This window comes from Coptis chinensis, chromosome 4 (assembly GCF_015680905.1).
Source record: "Coptis chinensis isolate HL-2020 chromosome 4, ASM1568090v1, whole genome shotgun sequence".
NCBI lineage: Eukaryota > Viridiplantae > Streptophyta > Magnoliopsida > Ranunculales > Ranunculaceae > Coptis > Coptis chinensis.
This window is the reverse complement of record NC_141459.1, coordinates 28,021,248-28,027,665: the sequence shown is the minus strand read 5'-3', so window position 1 is coordinate 28,027,665 and position 6,418 is coordinate 28,021,248. Positions and strand designations below refer to the sequence as shown.

General features: G+C 35.1%; 1 long non-coding RNA gene across 1 annotated transcript; it reads right to left on the bottom strand.

Moving 5' to 3' along the window:
- Positions 1 to 389: 389 nt before the first annotated feature.
- LOC147503014 (uncharacterized) lies at positions 390 to 1,673 on the bottom strand. Its single transcript, XR_015220102.1, has 3 exons — positions 1,275 to 1,673; positions 935 to 997; positions 390 to 849 (listed from the first exon to the last, which is right to left on the bottom strand). It is a non-coding gene; the product is annotated as an uncharacterized LOC147503014 (long non-coding RNA).
- Between the last annotated feature and the right edge of the window lie 4,745 nt (positions 1,674 to 6,418).

Here is a 6,418-nt window from a genome sequence, read left to right as displayed (position 1 = left end):
TATAGGCACATAAAAAGTCCTAGTTTTAGGCAACGGAAATTCTTGACTTCCATGATACTTTTAGTTCACAAATCATAATTTTTAAGCACTTATCGTCATTATCAAAAAAACATAAGCACTTAATGTCAAACTATAAACTTGAGTCTTTCCATTTTAAGGAGTTTTATAGCGAGACTTACGAAGCATGGTAAAATCCCTTCAAACATTCGTTGCCAAAGCTTAACCTGTACATGTTTCTATTATTGTATTTAGAATGGAAAAGTTTTAGACTTGAGAACTGCATGGTTTGGGGAGAATGTAGAGATGAATCTGGGAAGCTTCTTGTGGTACCGCAATAGAGTAAAAGTACTAATTGAGAACAATATATTACACAGTTGATCATGCACTGATTGACTGAATAGCACATTGTCGTCATTCCATTTAAATAGTGTTGTAATATAGAGCTGCCCATTCATTGCAGAAAAGAATGGGAAGAAAAATAGTTCTCACAAAGTTCAATGAGTAGCACTTATTGTATACACTGAGGTAGGGGGCATCAAATTAAAAGATACATATCTCACTGACAAAGGTTCGATCATAGCATGCATTGCTTATCTGAAGTAGTTTGGCACGAAGCTGTGATTTCAAATGAATACTGCACTCAAAGTATTGTTCGAATAGCACTTAGCTGCACTTAGATTTTGCACAGCTTACAAAGGCACCAAAGAGTGCCAAAGAAACCAGAGCAGCTAGCGGATCAATATGTAGTAATTCCAGCAACATCAATAGTATCAGTTCTCTCTCGGATCAGGTGGCTCTTCCCAGCCATATCAGCAATGGCGAAAATCTGAATAATGACAGATTTGTATCCTAATGCAAGGCCAAAAATAACGTTAGTAGTAGCATATAAAAGTTTAGTAAAATAGAAAACTTGTATGCATTGCTAGTATAGTACTCAGTCACGAAGCCAATGACCAAGCTTGCCCATAGACCAATGGCAACATTGAAAAATAGTTCCCTGCAAATTAAGAAAATCAATTTAGTGCACCATGCCTAATTTTTCGACATACCACACATGACATGTAAAGTAACTTACCAATTTTGCACAACTTTCTACTCTCCAAAATTGAAAATTGTAAAGGATGATGGCAGCACATGCTAGGTAACAATTGCAATACCAATAATGATAAAAAACAGTTGATGTAACGAGCTGCTTCTTCAATGTAGTCTCAATTTCCTTGACAACATTGATTTCAAATATATCATTTGCAAAAAAGGGTGGTGATCAGACTTACATGTAATACGTTGTACCCATGGAGCTGATGAGTAATGGATACATCATGACAGTGAACTGATAGTTGATTCCATAGGAGGAGATGGAGGCAACAACCAAAGTAGCATAGGAGGCCTCAACATATGAGCCAAAAAGGTCGGAACCCATCATAGTAATATCGATCACCAATATTGTTACTCCTGACTTCCAGAGTCTTGATTGCTTTCTTATTTATGGCATGTTCTTACACCATTTTCAGGAGAAATAATTGTTCACCACAGATGATCAAGGCATTTCTTAAAATACACAATTAAATCAGAGAGAAAAGGGTGGGCGAGCTTGGAGCTTGGAGCTTGAGAAGAGAACGAAATGGAGAGATAGAGAGAGAGACCGAGTAGAGATAGAAAAAATCGAGAACGACGGAAAAGTTTTGTTAAGTGAAGTAAATTGACGATATTGCCCGTGGGGTGGACGTAGATTTTACTCTTAAAAAGTTGGGTCACTTCAAATCACCATGTCCTGATGGATTTCAGGTAATATTTTACCTTAAATACTGGAATATTGTGGGTGCCCAAGTATGTTCCATGGTTAAATACTTCTTCTCGCATAGTACTTTTGCTCAAAATATAAATCACACTTTTCTGGTGCTCATCCCTAAAGTGGAAAATCCCCTTACACCTGACTAATTTCATCCAATCAGTTTAGGAAATGTTACTTATAAGATTATATCGAAGATTATCTCAAATAGAACCCGCCCTCCTCTCAGTAAGCTTATTGGACCAAACCAAAGTGTTTTTTTGCCAGACAAAGATATTCATGACAATGTCCTTTTAGCTCATGAAGCTTTCCACTTCATCCGATCTCAAAATAACAGGAAAAAGAGAATATATACTCTTAAAGTTGATATGTGATAAGAGCCTAAAAATGTAGTTTAAACCCTTTCATAGTATTTCTATTTAGCCAATTATGTTATTAATAATATAGATTTATTACTAATTATATGTTTTTGAGTATTTAAGAATATTTTTGGCCATCTAGAGTTGAATAAATGTCAATTATTGATTACTAATTATTTCAAGCTAAAAGGAGCTAAAGTGATTGCTAGAGAAGTTCTATGAAGAAAGCCCAAGTTTAATGGAGAAAAAGCCCTTAAAAGTCCAAGTCAAACGATTTTTCTACTCTTTGAAAGTCAAACCGGATTAGAGAGCTGAAGAAAAGTCAATAGAACTTCAAAAGGTCATATCTTTGGACTCAGGCCTCAGAATTAGGCCCATTTTATATCAAAATGACCAGCTCAAAAAGCTCTTTCTAATGGTCCAGGCTTTGACTCAATCAGAGTAGTATAAGTTGGTGAAAACATGTGTTACATTAACACGACCAGAATTAGAAGTCTTGGATTTAACCAATTGGGTTATGAACTTGATTTATGGGTCCATAACCTAGCCTAAAAGCCCATGCACGAAATTGTAACCTAACCCTCTCCTATATAAAGATGGTTAAGGCTAAAACAAAGTTGGCTACTCCCCTATTAATTTAATTAGTGTAATTAGGGTTCTCTTTATCTCCTTTTATAGTTTAGTTTAGGGTTAGAATTAGTTTATGTTTGTAGTCTCCATTAAACCTTCAATAAAAATACTTTCAACTTTTTTTATTATGTTTTCCCTTTATTGTTTAAGTAATTTCAGTCCAATGAATCAAAGCTAAACTCCTATTAGAAGGAGGTTAATGAAGCTTTGAGAGGACTTGATTTGTTTAGCATAGTTTTGTTGATTAAGGTTTAAAGTTTGGATTTTTCTTGACTTAGAGATAATAAGAGAAAAATCTAAACTAGAGGATTGTGAGTTTTGCCATGAGAATAGAAAACAAATCTTCCTCTCATGCTAATTTGATTATGACTAGAGATGATATAATTGAATTAGGGATCATAAAAGTCTAAGATTTATATTTAACCTTTTAGTGAGAATATAAAGATTAGGGTTTCTTAACAATCTATTTTAACACTTCTAGGAATTGAAAAGTAGATTTAATTCTCTCTTTAACATTCTCTATCTTTGATTCACATAATTATATTGTTAGTTAATTTAGTATAAATTCGTAGTATCATCATAATAGTTAATTTCTTATTCAAATCATTACTCTCATCATTGTTCTTTTTGTTTGATTAGTTAAATTCTATTTATGTCTTGATGGTTTATGAGTGGAACGAATCCGTACTCTTTATATATTGCATAATAAATTGAGACTAGGAGTATTGATTTAAGTACTTATTTAGTTAATTGATTATTTATGTTTACAAATAGATAGTTAGTTTACGTAAATTTTGTCTTTATCAAATGGCGTCGCTGCAATCTTAAACTCTTTCAGGACAAGAATTCAATTGGTTGAATCCAAGGGACAATACCCCATTCTCAACCCACCCACCCTTTTAATTTTTCATTCTTATTTCTTGTATTTTTGGTAATGTTCACTATTTTAGGCATAGGGATTGCGGATTCACAGAGGAAAACACTGCAGCAAAGGTATTTGTAAATTTTGAAAAATTCTGAAATTTTTTAGGCATAATCCTTAAGGTGTTATTGATTTACTATAATATTTTCAGATTTTTCCTAATTGTTTTACCTAGTGAACTAATACAATATTTACAGTGCTACATTTCAGTTTTCAAATCGTAAGTTCTTGAAAAATAGACGAGTAGGGTTACTTAGGCAGTTCCAAAATATTTAAAATTTTTACAGAAGTATCTATCATAAGTCAAGAGTTTCCAGTAAAACTTTTACGAGTTTTTGATTTATTTTGATCACCTAACTAGTGGATTGTTTTCAGTGTGTTTCTGCAGTTTTACAAACACTTAATTTCTAGAACACCAGCCGATAAGGAGGGTTTGTAGAACTCCAACTGCTCTAAATATTTTAGAGGAACATGTAGGATATGTCAGGAGTCTCTAGTAAACTTTTGACGATTTTTGGCTCTGTTTTGATTAGTTAACCATTCAGTTGTTTGTATTGTGTCCGAAAACTATTTGACAAACTTTAAAGGGCAGTAGAAGAACTTTCATAGCTTTCGATTGATCTGAAATTTTACAGGCTTCTTGATAAACGTCTTAACAAACTACTGTAAAAATTTCAAATTTTTTGGAGCACGTTAAACTTACTGGACATTGCCAAAGGCAAGAGCGCGACTTGCGCCCTTCACAGGCAAATTTTGAGTGCCCCCGCTCTCACTCTGAAATCGCCCTCGAGCACGAGCGACATCGCCACTTCATAGGCAAATTCTGAGTGCCCCCGTGCTCAACTCACTAGAAATCGCCTCAGGCATGAGCGACGACGTGCCCTTCTTCGGGCAAATTTCGGCGCCTTGTCTTTGGCGCGCTGGAACTTCGAAGTTAGGCGAGGGGTAGCGACCCACCAACCTAGGAAATTTCTGAGCGCACCACTTGCCCTCTTCTGAACAGCCCGATCTTCACAGGTTAGTACAAACTTCCATTTTTTCAAGTTATTCAGTGTTTCTAACTTGTTAAATACACTAAGCTCGCGTATACAAGACGCTATTCATAAGTGTAGCAAAGAGGCAATCAGGGACTCCTTCTTACACTCCTCGCCTCTTCTGTCAGAGGAGTTTCAATTCTAGTATAATCAGGCTTGTTTTTTTGTAGACGCAATATCACATGCCTATCTAGAATTTCACACACTACACCTGCATCAATAGCTAAAGAACCAGAGACACCTCTCTCTGATTTTTATAAAGCACTAAACGATGGCCCTAAGTCGTGCATCATTCTTGCGCTCATACCTAGTGGGGGATTTTCAAATTCCCCTGAATATATTTAACTTGTTACCGGTTTTCCATGGTTTAGACCACAAGAAGCCTTATCAATGCATGCGTAGGATAGAACAACTTCTCACTACATTCCATCATCCTAGCGTAAGTCCGGATCAAGTTAAACTTAGGGTGTTTCCATTCACCCTAGCCGACAAGGCGACGTCTTGGTTAACTGCCCAAACGCCAAATTCTGTGGACTCATGGGCTAATCTTGTTTAATTGTTCATGAAACAGTTTTACCTACCCCTGAAGACAGATGAAATGCTTCAAAAGATTCATTTATTCCGCTAGAATCCTCATGAATCCTTTTCAGAGGCTTGGAATCGTTTCACGGATCTTCTCATTTAATGCCCGCATCATAATCTTGCGAAAGACACACTTGTTCGTGCCTTCTTCAAAGGGATTTTACATCGTCATAAGGAGGTTCTAGATATAATGACTGGGGGTAGTTTTCTTAGTAAAGGAGCCTTGGAGGCTTATAAATTCTTAGAAGATCAATCTAAGAGGAACAACAATTGGGGAGGTAACGACTCTTCCCGTTCCACTTTTCTTTTGAGGATAAATGATAACAATAAAAAAGACAGTCTTACTCATAAATAAAGCGATGAAACCCTAAACGAAAGTAAAATTATAAATTGTTGCTTATACTAGACTTATCAAAGATATTTGTTTTCTACTCTCGAATCTATTGACCTAGAGTTGGAATAGAAGATTCGTTCCACTCCTAGTCCTTTAGCATTCAAGTTTTCTATAATTGATGGTCTATCCAAGGTCAATGAGAGATTTACGAAGGAAATTTATACTACGATGTGAATTCAAATAACAAGATATAAATAACAGAATGACAGAATACTAAGAGTTGAATCTAGATAAAGAATTAGGGGAATTTGATTCCACCTTGATTACCAACTTAATAAACTAGCATAGATTTGTTGTAAACCAATTCTTACGTTCTTACGGTAAGAATTGGTCGTTCTAATCCCTAATTATACATGGCATTTCTACCAATTCATAACTAGCATGTGAGGTCGTCCACCCATTCTCATGGCGAATCAACGACCTTCTAGAGTGGAATAGATTCTTACAACGATTCTATACTACACAATCAAGTTTTCATCAAGGCTTCATCAAACCCCTCTAATGGAGGGTTAGCCTTGATTCATCAAACTATCATTTCCAATTGAATTAAAACTAGACATAATATAAAGATTTGGACTTTACTAATTTAACTACTCAAGAATTGAAATCCAAATTAATAACTAGGAAATGAATAACAAACAATAATTGAAGTTAGATTTAAACAAATTTAAATGACAAAATCGAAATTAACAAGAACTACTATTTTAT